Genomic DNA, 18,333 nt, shown 5'->3' with positions numbered 1-18,333 from the left:
TTCAAAAAGATTTTTTAAGTTAACCCCTGTCTTGTAAACAAAATTAGGGTTCTCCCCCCTACCTTACACACAATGTCGTGATTAAATCTTAACATTTTCCAATTATTCTCAATAACATGTTTAATATCCATAGATACTCCACTGTGTTGCAAAACCAACACCCTCTTAAAAGTCTGTTCTCTACTAGTCCCATCAACTGTTACTATCCTCGAGTTGTCACCTAGCAAGGGCAAAATTTTTACACCCCATCCATCCAAAATCTCACTTGCAACTTCAATGATTAAATTATCTGGGTAACCCCTGGAGGTAAATAATTCCGAGATATACTTAATCTCAAAAATTAAGTCACTACTCTCAGATGTCATTCTCTCCGCTCTGACCATCTGACCCTTAACAATACTTTTTTTCTGTTTCCACGGGTGGTCACTATTATATGGGAGATAGGAGTTGCTAAAGGTGCTTTTCCTATGGATCCTAGATTTCAAATTTCCATTGATTTTGTCTAGCCTCACATCTAAATAATCAATACCTTGCTGGTCAACTTTAAAGGTAAATTTTAAAAAATTTGTAGTTTGACCAAGGAACTCAACAAAATTCATAATGGGATCCAGTGGGCCTTCCCAAACAATAAAAATGTCGTCCAAAAAATGCCTATAGAATCTAATATTCTTCCAATAGACTGACTTAAACAAAAATTTTAGTTCCTATTGCAAAAGCACCAAATTAGCATATATGGGGGCACATGCTGCCCCCATAGCAACTCCCCATATCTCCCCCTCAAAGTATATAAAGTTGTTTTCTAATACAATTCTCATAAGTTCCACCAACAAATCAATGTCTAAGTTAAGTACTGAGCACTTACTGTCTAAAAGTGACTCAAAAAACTTCAAGCCTTCTTCCACAGGGCTACATGAAAATAAATCAACTACATCAATGGTAAGGAAATACACATCTCCCTGATGTATTTCCATAGTCAACCCCTGCAAAAAGTCCCAGGAGTCTTTAGGAATGTGTGTAAAACCACTGACAATGTGTTTAAGTGTGTGGTCCAAAAAAGTTGCTATGGGATAAGTCTTGGAACCTTCACCTGCCACTATGGGCCTATATGGTGGATTTTTTGTACTTTTGTGTATCTTGGGAATGCCAAATAAAGAAACCAACCTAAGCTTCTTGTTGATCAATACATTCCCAAGTACATGGTCCAACCTATTTTCCAAACAAACTCCTCTATTGCTAAATCAATTTTCCTATACGCAATATTAATTTCATTCATTGAGACCGGTATGTACATGTAAGTATATCAAAGGGGTGGCAAATGTCACTTTGGACAATTACGCAAAAAGTAGAATACAATTCAGAAAAGGTAACTGTATGACTAGGGGTATAGTATATTTAGCCATATGTACGGACTGCCCAGCATTTTATGTTGGAAAGTCTGAAAGGGCACTAAAAAAGCAGATTTATGAACACACTTACAACATTAAAAAGAAAAATTTGAATAGTGCACTATACAGGCACCTGCATACGGAACCCAGTCATGTAGGGTTTCTTTTTGGGATTTTGGAACAGGTGCGTGAATTTTTTATAAAATAAACCTTTCTACTGGTTGACACCTGCTGCTGCCTGGACCATTTGTTTGATTATTAGTTTTTCTTTTCGGTCCTGTATCTGTTATTATTTTTTATTTCCCTATATTCGGCATTCATCAGACCTATCATTGAGTACAGTGTCCCCTTTGGTATATACCTAACCAGGCATATCCAACAACTGGAACATCCACAGAGGCTCCTCACTAAAAGAATATAGGGTATAAATAACATTTCCTATGCAGACTAATCAAGACCCTATTCCTGTATTCTGTCTCCTACAGGTTGTTGAGGGGAGATCTATGCCTGGCATATAAGGCATTGTCAGACCACACTCTGATGGACCTCCTGCATATCCGCAAAACAAACAGCATCAGAATTACCTATTCTACAGACTTAAACCTTGCCTGTGATATACATACGGCCTGTTGGACAGGCAGGTACGTATCCCAGACTACCCATCTCTGGAAAAGGCACCCCATCCATGTGAAGCAGAGTTCCCCTAACCCAATTCAAGTGTAACTTTAACAACTGGATGGGGAAGAGGAATCCATCCCTCGTCTGGCACCTATGTCTCTAATGGACACAGGCAGCTTGTAAATGGTTCCTCTCCCAGGCCCCTTCTTGCAAATGTTTCACCTCCCAAGCCCCTACTTACACTTATCAAGGGTACCAGAACATGTCAGAGATTTGGGATGCATGGCTAGGCTTAAGCCTAGTAAGCACCTATGAACCTCTGTACCTATAATTGTATCTACCAGCTTCATTGGGTAGGCAATTGTAATATATATATATATATATATATATATATATATATATATATATAGAGAGAGAGAGAGAGAGAGAGTGATACACACATATACATACATACATATATATATTCTGATCAGCATTGCACGTCACCTGGAACAGAGAGATATGCCTCACAGTTTGAGATCTGCCTGTCTATGTGGTTTGGTTAACTGACAAAAGCATTCCTGCCAGTTATATAACAAGTTTGCAGATTGTCTGATCTCTGTTCATTTTCATTTGTCAGTGACCAGAGATCCATTTACATCTCCTTTCTGGATGAAGCTTAGTGTAGTATCTTGGCTATTAACTCAATAACACCTGCATGCAGTAATGTGCCACATTCTTGATTGCTGGCAGGCTCAGAGTCAAAGAGAATTTAAATATGATACAAACCTTTTCAACCAGACTTGTCCAATTAAAGCAAAATTCTCACATTTAAAGTGCTTAATTGTGGCACTAAAGACTGCAAAGTTATGATTGCGTTGCAGTAAAACAAAAAAGACTGTATGTGTGATCTGCCTTTCAAGCACTGTAGGCACGAATGTGAAAGGTGGCTCAAATATCTACCATTGCTTGTATGAAGCAACAACAGCACTATAGGTGTGAATGGGTTAAATGGTTATCATAGCTGTCATTTGTTTAGGAACAGATAGTTTAGTCTGAAATATATTTGATAAGTTTTAACCTATGCTGGTTCTGTGCTAACTCTGTAAAATTTCATCCAAAACTTTCTCAACTATGAATCCATAGGCACCAGTTTCCATCTGCTGCTCTTCTGCTGAAGTCTGGATTTCTAGTAAAATATTTTTACATTTTAAGAAGTTTACACTTTATATTCAGTATATTCAGCATATGGTACTCTTTAACTGAGTTACCATCAGTGGCTTAATACTGATAGAATGCAATACCTGCATCAACCTCATGAAAACCGAAGAGAAGAAAATGGCATCTAAGTACTTTTGACTGCTCTGTCTAATGTGAAAATTTAAAAGAGTGTTTGGTTACTTATTTAATTCATTTATTTAGTGATGATAACATTACAAATTAAGATAAAAAAAAAAACATTTTTGTTAGTGACATTTCAAATGAAGAACAAAAAGAATCATACTTCTTATGATTGCGATAGTGAAACTCAACCTACATTTTAATTAACATTCTCCTAATGCCTATATACAAACAAACTCACCAGCCCCAATGAATATAAGCTGCCAAATAAACAAGTCAATAATAAAAAATGAAACTGCACCAAAGCACGGCCAATAAAAATTAATATACTTATTTGAGTAAGCACTTTCAAGAACCCTGTTTACTTTTTCAGACTCTAAAAACTGTTACACATGCAAAGCGGTACAAATAAAAATTAAAAAAATGTCCAGCCAATAAGATACTTCCACTTGACAGTGTAGCTCAAGCATTTAAAGAAGCAGAAACAGCAATCTACAAAATGACTCAAATGTTAAAATAACAACATAATAAAAAACACAAAGTATTTCCTATATAATAAAATCTCAAACTAGATGCAGCAGTGAATGACTCAGTCACATATACATATGCAAAAACCTTCGCAAAACAACTATGTCATGTTCTTTCTATATAGAAATTCTCACATCTGTTAATTCATAAACAGCTGTAACACTGTACATCATATCGGATGTTAAATGGCGGAATGAATACCTTCAACCTAAAAAGAAGCATCAAAACATAAGTTATCATTCTGCACATGAGGCATTCCACTTTATAATGTTAGTCCATCCGTAAGCTGAAGCATGACTTGAGCTGTTAAAATAATTCCAAAATGTCAAACAACAGCTCAGGTCTACTGCCTAGCAATAAAATTTACATACAAAATGACAGCATAAAACATAACTCTAAATAAAACTAACACATTCTTAAAACAGGAACACTCGTGCACACATATCCTATTGCTGCTGATAGTAATAAACTATTAAACAGCGGCTTAAATCTATCAACTGTCCAAGGAACTTACATTGAGGACACATTTCATGTGAAGGATGGTTCAATCCTACACCCCTAACTTCACTGCAAGTGCAGACTCCACAAGAACAACACAACACTGTCATCAGTCACAGGCCAAACTAACAAACACTACTCTGTTAAGCTGGGCCTTAAATAAAGTACTCACAGTGCCATCTACTGTCTACTTCACAATATATCACTTAAACTACTAATACCAAAATATAAGCTCAGCCTTAAGACTGACAAATATTACTACAAAGAAAATGTATCCATTTGACATATACAAATGGCCTCAAACAACCATCAACATATTCAGGTTTAAATAAAAAGAAATAAATGTGGTGCCCTAATTAGCTAAAGCTAGACCTACTTGACCCACTTAAGATATATTTGTCACCATACTACATTCACCTCCTTAGTCTCCTAGCTCGCAGGGCTGGTTTAATTGGCACAAATTCATTCATCCCCAACCTCTTATGTGCCATAAGTCTAACAATCCATCAGGACTCCAAATTCTGTGTATAATTGATTAAATCACCTCCTCACAGATGGTCATAAACCATATCTATAACCTGAAATCAAGAGATATGAGAATCACCTGCAATCAAAGTTTGTTTGGCTAAGGCACTACATTCTAATTTCCTCTTTGTAAAATAGCTATGGTCATGTATCATCTCATGTAACCTCCTGTTGGTCTTGCCAACATAAAAATGTGGGCAGGCCACACAGCAGGATAAATAGACCACATTTTTAGTGTTGCAATCAGCCTCCACTTTGATCTTAAACACTCTACCTGTATCTGGGTGCATAAATACCCCTCCACACTCCTATGGAGCAACAGAAATTACAGTCATTGCAAGTGGTGGTCCCCATGGAAACACCATCCTTGGTCTGATGTGATATTCTATCAGGGTAACACAACATAAGTTTGAATGAGGTTTGTTCTTATATCTAAACCTAGGGTAGTCTCTAGCCACCCTTGTAACTTTCTCATCCAGCTGCAAAATCCACCAGTTCTTATAATAAATCTCTCTTAACAAGCGTATATCACTACTATATGCAATGATGACCATACTACCTCCATTAGTTCTGTCCACCTCCTTCAAAGGGGCATCACACTTGGAAAAATATGGTCTAGCTCTTGTACACCTCAAAGCCCTAGCTTCATTCACACCCTTATCAATCTCATTCTCAGCATATCCTCTTCTTTTCAAATTAGCCTCTAACTGTTTCAAATGTCCATCACAAGTAGAATCATCAGCACAAAGCCTAGACAACCTCTTGGCCTGTTCCTTAACTATGTTATTAAAAATATGTTGTGGGTGCATTCTAGAGCGATGAAGTAAGTATATCTTAGTACACTCCTTTATGTAAAGATCTCTGGTAAGGGATCCACCACAGGTCTCTACTAACAAGAGCATCCAAAAACTGAACTCTTTCAAATGAAGACTTAGCCATAGGTTTAAGGAATGAGGTACTATCATTCAACAGAGAAACAAAGGCATCCAATTCACAATGTAAACCACCCCAAATGAGGAACAAATCATCCACAAATTTCCAGCAAAACCGAACCCAAGACACAGGTAAAATAACTCTGGATTCCCATTCTGCAAGTATCATGTTGGTGTTGCTATTGGCACAAGAAGTGCCCATAGCTACACAAGATATCTGCAGACAATATTCCTCATTAAACATATAAACATTATAGTCTAAAACTATTTCCAAAAACAGACATAGGGGTCAACAAAGGTTAAGTTATATTCACTCCACTTTAGTAAAAAGCTCCTCACCATTTCAATATCCTGAAGATTGGGTATAACTGTACTTAACTATTGAACATCCATGGTGACTAATAATACCCCCTTCTAGGTCTGCAGATCTTTCCACATACTCAAACAAATCTGATAGAAATTGTTTAGTGTTCCTAAGAACGTACACTTACTTATCAAGAATAGGCCTAAGACATTTCTCTACATAAATAGAAAATGACTCATTCAACTAATTTCCACCGGCTACTATAGGCCTAAATGGAGCTCTCATTGGATCTTTATGGACTTTGGGCATCCCTTGTATAACCAGCACAAGTGGGGCCTCTACAACCAAATAATTGAACAGATCTTGAGAAATAGTTTGTGTGTTAAGATAATCCAACAGCGTGTTCATAATAGTATTGTGCATGTGTTCTATGTCAGCAGCACTGATAACTGCTATGTATTCAAATCACCCAGCATCTGTTTCATGGATTCAAAATAGTAATCTCTATTTATGACCACCACCGAGCCACCCTTGTCTGCAGGATGTATAACAATGCTCTCACTGTTCCTCAACTCATCCAGGGCTGCTCTCTCAACAACTGATAGTAGTAGTAGAAAATGTAGATTCTGTAACCTATCATTGAATAACTCATAAATATTATGTTCACATTTTCTAGCAAACAACTCTACAATCTGATGCTTCTGTGGAACAAACACATTAGACTTCTTAGGTTCATAGGTTCATAGGTTTATACTAGGCTATCTGCCCTAAGGCATTTATAAGCCTAGCCCAAAGTTTTGTGGCTTACGCCACCCCTTATATGAAAAAATACTGTGCCCATTAGTTTGTTGTGCCTCTGTCCAGCAGTGACACAGAGATGATTCCTGGGGTAAACCTACGATCTCCCATCCACAGGTCAAGATTTCTCTTGAACAGAGCCAGCGAGGTGCTCTGCCTCACATGGACCGGGATTTTATTCCACAGCATAGGGAGTCTCTGAGTGATAAATCTATCCCTCCAGCACGTCCTATTTATATCCGTGCTAAGGTTTAAGTCGCTTGCTCTAGTTGTTTTGGTGGATTTGGATTTTTTGAGGTGGAGCATGTCCATTAATTCCGGGTTGGACATGGCCTTGTATGTCAGGCACATGTCACCTCTGAGCAGACGGTATGCGACTGAATAGAGCTGGAGTTTCTTCAATATGGCAGCATATGACAGATTTTGGAGTCCCTTTATCCTTTTGGTGAGGAACTTTTGGGGTCTCTCCAATTGCTGCAGATGTCGGGTGAGATACATCCCGAATGGGGCATTGTACTCGATCATTGGTCTGATAAGTGAAGAGTGCAGGGGAACAATGACCTCACTAGATCTGCATGTGAATCCCTTCATGATCAGGTGGGCAATGTAGAAGGTCTTTCTAACCAATTTAGCAACGTGAGTGTCAAAAGAAAGGCCACTGTCAACCTGGGTCCCCAGGTCCCTGATAACCTCTTCTGTGCTTAGTGGATTGCCGCCTATATGGTAGCTTGGGTTACCTTGTTTTTCCCGAAGGGTATGACTATACATTTTTTGGCGTTTAACTTCAGGCCATGGCTCTGGCACCAGCTATCTGTTTCCGTGAGTCCCTTCTGAAGGATATCCGTGTCCGATGCACTTTCCACTATGGCGCCCAGTTTGCAGTCGTCTGCAAACTTTGTCAGCCAAAGTCCTCCCATGTTGGCCTGTACTTCTGAGAAGTAGATGCCGAACAATAGGGGACCAAGGACCGAGCCCTGTGGGACACCACTTGTGACCGGCTTGGAGTCTGACATAGCGCCAGCAACTCTAACCCTGTGGGTTCTGTCCTTAAGCCAGTTTGCAACCCATCTTGTGACATATGGGTTTACATTTAAGCTGGTAAGTTTTTCTACAATACCCGAGTGGGGTATTGTGTCGAAAGCCTTTGCAAGGTCAAGGTAGGCTGTATGGACTGCCTTTCCCTCATCAATGGCCTTGGTGACTGTTTCGAAGAAGTCGACCAAGTTCAAAAGGCATGATCTGCCCTTGACGAAGCTAAACTGGGTCGGGTCCAATGTCTGCAAGTCCCCTATATCTTTGTTTATGAGTTCCATTATGATCCTCTCCATAGCTTTGCAGACTAGACTTGTTAAGCTTATGGGGCGGTAATTACCAGGGTCCGTAGAGGCACCGCCTTTGTGGAGTGGGACCACAGTTGCCGTACGCCACTCCTTGGGCATGTATCCTGTGGTAAGGCTGAGATTAAACAGCTGCCTTATGTGCGGGTTTAATTCCTCATTTAGCTCGTGTAGCACACAGCCGGGACACCATCCAGTCCCATTGATGCTGTGTTTTTAGCTTTAGAGAGAGCAGCTTTCACCTGCGCATTTGAGATGTCTGGGAGGCTACACTCTGCTGGGATAGTTATCTCTCCTTTGGGGGGGGGGGTGAAGTTTGCACTGAACCTGTCTGCCAGTATGTTGGCAATGTCTGTGGGTTCAGTGATTTTTGTATCATTTTGGACTAATTCTGAGCATATCTGGGAGTTTCTACCCAGGTTCCTAACATAGCTGAAAAAGGCCTTATGATTGTCCTTTGAATCCACGGCAATTTTTCTCTCAAAATTGGCCTTAGTTGATTTTATGAGTGCTCGTATTTTTTTTACTAATAATGATCAGGGGTGACTTCCTTTTATGGATTTTGTTCTATCATGTAATAGCTTTCTCCTCTTATTGTAAAGTTTGTTAATGGCTGGGGTCCACCAGACTGGATGTTTGCCCTTTGTGGAAAGAGTCTTGGTTTTATTTGGGATTGCCTGATCCATGCAGTCCTGGAGGTGTTCATAGAAGGCATTTGTAAGGGCTTCCGCAACTTGGGTTGTGGTTTCTACTGGCTCAGGGGCCTTGAAGGATACCACACCAGTCTTGAGTAGTGTGAAGTTTGCTTTAGAGAAGTTCTTCAGTGTGGTCTTTTTTGTTTGGGGTGGGGGCGGGATGTGGATTTCCAGTGAGATTAGTTTATGATCTTAAAATATTATCAACTACATCCATGGCAATATTATCATTATGGTACATAGTCTCAACATCAAAGTCCTGATATATAATTTCAAGTCATAATACAATCAACCAAGTCCACAGGTTGAGAAGGTATAAAACTTAAACCCCTCTACAGGACACTAAGTTTATTTTGTTGTTATTTTAACATTTATTTGAGTCATTTTTGTAGGTTGCTGTTACTGTTTCTTTAAATGCTTGAGATACATTGTCATTTGGAAGTATCTTATTGGCTGGTCAATTTTTTAGATTTTATTTAAGTACTGCTTTGCATGTGTAACAGTTTTTAGAGTCTGGAGAAGCAAATAGGGGTCATGAAAGTGCTTACTCAAATAAAGTATATTACGTTTTATTGGCCATGCTTTGGTGCAGTTTTCTTTTTTGTTATTCTCCCAATGCCTGTTAAACCCTTTGAAAGACTTACAGACAGCTGATAAATTAACGGGAATGTTTTAGTCCTACATTACTAGAAGATATGCATATTTCAGTATCACACTAGAAAGCATACTAAAATCAGTGCCTCAATGTGTAGCTGAGCTGAAAAACTTAGCTCAAGATTGTAACTATGGACGGTCTTTACAGCAAATTTTGAAAAGACAGTATGTGGAATAAATGAACTCACCAAAGCATTATTTTGGCAGGTGAAGCAACAATGCAGGTTAAAAGGTAGGATGTACCTTAGCAAAAGAACACTACCATAAAAGGAATGATCCCATTGTCTCAAGTTTATCAACTGCAGCAATGCAAAAGGTTTGTCACTGTTGCATTGGGCTTGTCACTGTACATGTAAGGCAGAAAATGCTATGCTTGTTCTGTAACTGACACATAGGTAAAGCATGTAGAGCAAAAAAATACATAGACAGAAAAGAAATCTTCACAATAAGCCTGTCTTAAAAGATCTAAAAGGGTGCTTAGCACTGATTGTTTACATATTTCTGAATGAGAAAAATGCATATTATACCATGACCCCCCCGAAACGTGCACGCTGATTGGCCAGCGTGCCCGTTGTAAATCGAGTTATACTAATGGAAAAAGGTCCGGTCCCCCGGACTTTTTTCCCTTAGTATAACTCGTTTTTTAAAAACACTGTCTCGCTATGTTAAATGGGTTTAACATAGCGAGACAGCTTTAAAATAAGCAACGGAGATCTCCGTTGCTTATTTTAAAGCTGTCTCGCTATGTTAAACCCATTTAACATAGCGAGACAGTTTTAAAGCAACGGAGAAAGCAAAATCTCCGTTGCTTTTTGTGTCTCGCTATGTTAAATGAGTTTAACATAGCGAGACATTTAAAATAAGCAACGGAGATGTCCGTTGCTTATTTTAAACTGTCTCGCTATGTTAAACTCATTTAACATAGCGACATAAAAAGCAACGGAGATCTTGATTTCTCCGTTGCTTTTACAACTCTGATGTACTGCGCAGGCGCGCAGTACATCAGAACTGCCGCGGATGCCAGACATCTGCGGAAGGGCAGTAAACAGGCATTATACTATGCCATTATTTAAGAAAAGTAACAGTTTCTTTTCTTAAATAATGTCATGGTATAATAGCAATAACCCACTTCTGGGTGTGGGTAATGCTAAATTTACCACGGTTGGCTTTGTTTGGTCCCTCGGGCTTCGCCCTCGGGACCAAACCACGCCAACCGTGGGTAAATTTAGCATTACCCACACCCAGGCGTGGGTTATTGCTATAGTAATCCAAAGGGACATTCATTGTGCAAAGTAACTTAGAAAAAAGTTCACCTATTAATGCCTTACATAAAGACAGAACATAAAGTTAAACATTTGGAAGTAGACATAGGGAGTAGACTAGCCCTGATGTGTGAAAAGAACTAAAAAAAAAATCTCTAATACAGCTTTGTGACTAGCTGAACTTGTAATGAAGATTTTGAATGCAAACGTATAGAATAATTGAAGTTGTTGATCTACATAAGGAGCAAAAAGAAACACTACATCTGATAATAGTGTTAAGTGTTGGCCTCAGCTTTCTTGCAAGAAATTGGCATGAATAAAATTAATTTAGACTGAAGGGGTTGATAAAATCACATACAGTCTGAAAGTGAAGGTTAGAGGGTATATTTTGAAGGCTGAAACTGCATTTAAAGAAATGGGTACAGTGAAATGCATGAAAACCAACTTTTATCTTTCACTGGTTTCTAAACCTGTATTTTTCAGACCAAAATTAATTCCTTATGGGATGTCTGATACAGAAGAAAAAGGAATGTGTGTGATGAATGTCAAGCAGACAAAAACCCAATGCTGGATGTACCTGTGCATCCTTGGGAATGGTCTGTAATGCTGGTCTGATCTTAGGGAATGTTCCACTCAGCTCTCCCTTTTCTGCCTCCTCCTCCTCCTCCTTTACATACTGACATTTGCCTTTTCATTTTTTTCCCTGCATTTAGTACCTTCATCTGTGTCTGATTTCTTCATACTCTTTCCAGCTATTTACAGTAGTCCAGTCTACAGAAAAGCTACTCCCTGCTCTCCTCTGCAAATAATGGAACAATGTTTATCTTTTTGCCTTACATCCGTCACCTCTTTTATAGAAATTTGCCTTGCTTTTTAATATGACTCTAGGAGCTTTACTTCCATCTCCCTTTTAAGACTGCTGACACCTCAAACTCCATTATCACTCACATTCTTATAAACTCTCCCATTTTTCTTTATAGAGCTATCACTTCTTCTTACAACAAAGCAGACTGTCTCATCTTGCTACATTTCCTTCTCCATGTGATCCTGTCCCTTATAACCTTCTCTGCAACCATCTCAGTCTACCCCACACTTACTTAATTTTTGTGTCAGTCCTTCTTGTGCCCCTTTATACCTCCTCATTTCCTGTCCAGTAGATCGTCTTCCCTTTTACTACCCTAGATCTTTTTCATTGTTGTCCTGTAGGATGGAATCACTGAGCATAATCTAAAGCGATTAGTACTGCCCACAATTTCTCTCACATGCATTTTTGTAACTCCTTATTTGTTTATGAAGTTCATGGCTGGCATGCACCTCCCCAAACCATTTCTTCACCATGTACTCAAGTCACAAGTTTACACCACTCCTTTCATTTCCTTTCATAACTTATTAGTGTACACCTCCTATTTAGTCCCAAAAGGTTTAGCTATCCTATTATTATACTTTTATTTCTTTCCTTTTCCAAAATTTTGCATCTGTAGGGCCCTGTACTACTGGTCACCCAATGGCATTTCCGGGCTACTGTATCCATTATTAAGACCAACACCAGGTTGCTTCTTTCTCTCACTTTTATATTTTTGCATATATCCAGTATGTGTTATTTCATAATGCAAAGATATCTGGTAGCACATCACACTTCAATTAATTTGTGGTGATTTTTGTCTTCATGAGTGACATAAGGTACCAAGGCTAAAATGAACAAGTCTAGGAACAAATCAGTTTCCTTGTTTAGTAAATTTTACAGAGACAGAAATTAAACACTGTGACAAACCTAAGATGACATCAAGCATATATTTTATTCATAAGACCAAACCAATGGCAAGGCAGTGTGAATAAAGATTATCTTTTTTACAAGTTGAAGACTTCTTTTTTTGTAATGTTACAAGATAAATAACATCTTTATTCTTACATAATGAAATACAGGTACACAGTCATTAAACTAGCATGACAGAATAAATTTGTCCTAAAGATGACAGTACATGCTAGAAGAAGCCCTGGTAACTGTACAGTGTTCACTTTAATGGTGGGATTTCAGCAGTTAAAAGACCAAAGTCTCAACAAAAGGCCACCAGCCCACCAAGCATTCAGACTATTGCTAGCAAAAGCTTTTATTTAGTCAAACTAGGTCTACAAGAGCACACAAAATCTGGAAGTCTGACTGACAGCTCTGAAACTAAACACTTGGTAGTGTTTTTTTAGAAATGACATTGACACTCCAGAGCAGTGTAATTAACTCATCTTCATTAATTTTGCTGTGCAAGGGCAGGGCAGGTGTTCCTTTCATTGACATCCTTCTGGTTGATTTGCAGCTTGTACTAACCACATGTCAAAGCTTTAAAGAGTTCTGCATTAAGTGAAATTCCTGGAAGTTACTGCGCTGTAACTATTGAGAAAAGAGGGCTTTCAGTAAAGACCATACAACTTCTAGTCTTCACAACCACTGGAAACCTATGGCATGAGATTTCACATGGGGGTATTGATCTCCCCAAACTGACCACTAACCTGTATCTTGGATTCATTCACTCATCTGCTGTTGATTACGCTAACCTCTGCTACAAGGCTGTGTTGAATGTCCTGACCTATAATAATCTAACAGGTTTTTAAGCATGGCAAGCCTCAATCGGATGAGGTTGGTTATGATTCCTACCCTGATGTAATCAGCTGTCTTGTGGAGCTCATACTGTTATAAATGTCATTTAGCAAATATAGAAGGCCTGTAGCAGAACAATCCACATTTACTGCCAGTGCTGTGTGACTGGGTCATTTCCAAGGGAGGTGTCCCATGACTATCAAGAGGACAACACTTAGCATGACCTGGCTAGTACTGGCTGCCCATTAGGAATTCTGGCAACATCTCCTTTGCAAGTTCCTGTCATAAGTTCAAAAATGGCAATCTCAGAGATAGACAGAGAGAAGGCTAAGGTCCTAATCAATAACTATTTAAAGGCTAGTAGTGTTATATTTTACATAAATTGTTCATATAAGGCCTTAGTATTGACAGCGTGGACCATCCTCATGTCTGACCCTCACAGATATTAGACAACTACTCAGTGATTAAACTGAAGTTACTGTCTATGATCTCAGAATATTCCGGAATTGAATACATTGGCTGTGCAAGGGAACATGGGTTATGTACATAACAAAATCCTCTATAAAAAGGTTCATCCATTTATAAATAAAGACAGAAGGGCTTCTGCTACACCCACATCTTGGGTTAAATAGTAATAACCATGAGCTTGCTTCAGCAGTAGGTCAACACCACAGAGTAAACGTAGTAACACATATAGATACCAAGAAAAAAATCTACAGCCAGAAACGTTCTAAATACAGTGTATTAGCTGCCATCATGGTAGAACAAATGGCAACTCTTCAACAGGCAGTTTTTGTTTTCTGGCCTTTTCCTGTTTCTTGATAATTACAGATAGTGAACAAAACTACAGAATTAACCCACTACATTCCCACAGTCTAGCAGAAGTTTTTTTTTTTTTTTTTAATCTGCTTTATTCATTTACATATCCAATGAGTGTTTGCAAAGTAACACTATCCCATTATCTGGTAAAAAGACAAACACATTTTCAGTGAGATCTACAATATGGTTAAAAATGATAAAATTAGTTTCACTCATTTTGATACGTTATGGAATGGTAGAGACTGAAATCGCCACTATTTGTCACTATCAGAAAGTCTGACTACCAAGGCACAGTCAAACACATCTTTGATATCAGTTTACATGATATACACTTAGGACATCTTTACTACATTGGAATTCTAAAACATGTAGAGGAAAAGGAAGCAATATAGACAATCTGTAATTTACAATAAAGAATATTCTGTACATATCTAATAAAAACAGTGCTACTTTTAATGCATACAAACAGGTGGCTGCTGAAAAAGTTATCAGGTGTTAATAAATAATACACGCTGTTGTTTAACTGACAAGTAATCAACTCATTTGTGATCACTTCACACAATTGCGATCACAAATGAGTGAAAGCTTCCAAACACCAACAGCATATGGAAGTAAATAAAATGTAAAAATGTGTTTTTCAGGAGGGCAATATCCCCTGCAACCCCTAGACAATGGGGAGATGCACCCCTACACCTGTTATTTATATACACCAAGTCTGAGTTAGGGCCACAAAGGGGAAAGGGGTAATCGCTGGGGCATTGGCAATTCAACCATCCATCCACAACCCTAATTTCCTCATTTATTTCCCATGTGAGATCAGGTTTCACAGTCTTCTACAGTCAATGTTCACACTGCCAGATGGCTAGCTATATATGCACACTCATACCTACGGCCAGTTCCCCGAGTGCATATCTTTGGAATGTGGGAGGAAATCAGATCACTTGGAGAAAACCAACACGAACACAGGTAGGACATGCTGACTCTTACAAAAGGTACCCCAGGTGAGAATTTAACCAGAGGACCTCTTGGTGTGAGATGGCAACTCTACCTGATACATCACCTTCGTGAGGAAAAGTCAGCCATTCACATACCGCTGATCACACAAATGAGTGTCAAAATCAATTTATATATAATTTTATATGGTTTCAGTTATTTCTTTATGAATAAGAAATGAACAAATGTAACCTTTTTTTTCTATCAGATGGAAAGAAAGGAAAGAAACTTGCATGTTAACATGGAAGACAACTGAAAATGTATTGAATTAACAGATTTTTCAAAAGTGAGAAAATATCTAATATATATATATATATATATATATATATATATATATATATATATATATATATATACATACATACACACACACACACACACACACACACACACACACACACATATATATATATATATATATATATATAGTTCTGTATCATTTTGTTGAAGATAGAGTTGACTGAAAGAAAAAACAGTAGGTACATTTGACTGAACATAGTTTTGCCTGAAAAGAGATTTTGTTGAAAATATTTTACACAATATAAATATCACAGAAAGCTTTTTTACAGAATAGCATGCCCCTTCCCCCACATCCCCCTTAATTATATATTCTAATGCCATGTTCACACACCCACGGAGAAAAAAAAACACCGCACAGTGAATCAGGAGCTGGCATATAAATTCAATCATCTACAAATCTGGGGTTAACACACACATTCCTCTAATTTATGTACCTAACAACTCCCATGATCAAAAATGGCACCAGAAATACTATCTGTAGATTTCTACAGTTTTTGATGAAATGCCTTTTCACTCATATTGCATCTGCTGTTTTTTTTTTCTTTCAGGCACACACACATACACAGACATTCTTATATGGATGCCAGCCTTATTTGTGACATATCGTGACCATCATTCTTATGTGTGATTACTGATGTGCAGAAACTGTGATTTTTGTCTGAAAATCAAGATTGCTATATCCAGGTGATTTTTCCTTTTCTCAAGATCCAGCAGCCTTAGTACTGATAGAGCTATCCATCTATCTATATATTAATATGTATGTATGTATATGTAGATATATATATATATATATATATATATATATATATATATATATATATATATATATATATGTATTGGTAACACATGGCAATTATTTACTACAGTCAGAGAAGAATAGCTCTGTGCAGCTTTTGATTTATGCAAACTAATGCCAAAGATGTCCCAGACATATTCCTGTCTAGGCAAGGGATCCTAGGTAGAACCTTCTGAGCCCATATTCACTTTTTGGGGCAATCTCAGACAGTAAGTAGGGGACATCTGCTCAGTCACCCAAAGAAAGTCCACTAATGTTGACAGTAGAGGGTGCTCTTGACTTCCTGGGGAGCCCTGATGAGAGACAAAATAAGAACAAGGAAGACGGAGGAACTTCAGTCAGCAGCTGGTGAGCAAAGCTGAATCTGGAATCAGAAATTGGAACTGCACAGGTAATAGATAAGAAAAAAAGTCAGGGGAGGCACAACTAAGAAAGAAAAGAAACACTGAGACAGAAATAATTGGAAATGGTGGCATTGGCAAAGTTCAGAATAAAGTTTCTCTTAGTGGGATTGCAACAAGATTTGTGAGTGATATTTATGGTGCTGCTATATCTGTCATTTCATTTAACAACAATTTTATAGTGCAAAAGTTTGAATACAACCACTAATTTAATTATTTTATTGTTTGCTATATTGATTTATTTGTCCGTGTTTTAACTATCTGAGCTTTTCTAGAGAGTTTCTTTATTGATGATGTAAGACCTGTGGAGCATAAAGGAAAAATTGAGATTGGGTGGTGAAAGAACAGATAGCCAATGGGAGGCTTTGCAGATGAATGGTCACACTGTATACAGCAAACTACTTGTAGAGGACTCCTGTCTACTGCCATGTACACCTGAAAATGTTAATTCGGGTGCTTGATTACATGAACATCACATAGGCTGTGACATTGAAAACATTAGTTGGCTTCTGGTATGAGATAATGGATAATGATAATAAAGTTAATCTCTGCACAACTGCATACAGTTTATTTAGGCAGAAAGAACATATGAAATAAGAGATGAACACATACTGTTTTATATACCAGCATAACTGCATACATCTTAAGAATGGAAGAGGAATACACATAAATACAGTGGAAACAGAATATGTAGAGAGAGAATAGGTAGGGGCACTACATTATTACTCCACTCACCAAGTAATAATTGAGGGAGTGATGGGGATAGTAAGAGAGTAACAAGGCATCAACACATGATGAGATCTGCAGTGACATACACAGGTGTTATAATGAGCATTTTAGAACAGTGTATATACAAGTATTTCATAAAGAAATAAATTAAAATATCAAATAATTAAAAGGTGGGCAGACTTAATTGGTCACGTTTTCCCAATTGCTATCAAAGCCTATAAATCATGGTCTATGACACATCTTGTGCCACGTTTGTAAGGATGTCTCCTATAATGTATGCCAGTCCATAGTCATCTTTGTTTTAACTGTGTGCTTTTGTATATTTTAACAGCACATTTAAGATGGAAGATCTGAGACCATCCCTCCCATTTGTCAAAGTCCCTTCGTTTATGCTGGGATTGCCAGTGTGTATTAAATTGTAACATACTTGGCATAAAAGGCATACATCCCCTGTGCATCACCATTACCTTATATTTCATCAAGTGTGAACTGGATAAGCTCTAAACTCATTGAGATCTGCTCCCCAGTGTTGAATTCTTTGATCAATTTTTCCTGATTGAAATCACTGCCAGTACAATATCTGTGTGCCAGCAGTGATTCGCAGAGTGTACCATTTTCTCCATGATTGTGTGACCTTACGGGTAGTGTACATAATTTTGCGCATTTTGGGGGGGGGGTCATATCATAAGGCTTCCTCCTGAAAATACTTGTTTTAAATTTTGTGGAGCAGAAACTATGACCATTTAGTTTTATCTAAGTGAACCTTCATACAATTTCCATTCAACAAAAGGTAGGGGAAATGTGTACTGCAAACAACAAAGCATAACTAGACCAACCCCACTCCTTGTG

The sequence above is a fragment of the Protopterus annectens genome, chromosome 11.part0, assembly GCF_019279795.1.
Source record: "Protopterus annectens isolate FY-2018-M chromosome 11.part0, PAN1.0, whole genome shotgun sequence".
In the NCBI taxonomy this organism is placed as follows: domain Eukaryota; kingdom Metazoa; phylum Chordata; order Ceratodontiformes; family Protopteridae; genus Protopterus; species Protopterus annectens.
The sequence above is the reverse complement of the archived record's forward strand: the minus strand, read 5'-3'. Positions refer to the sequence as shown.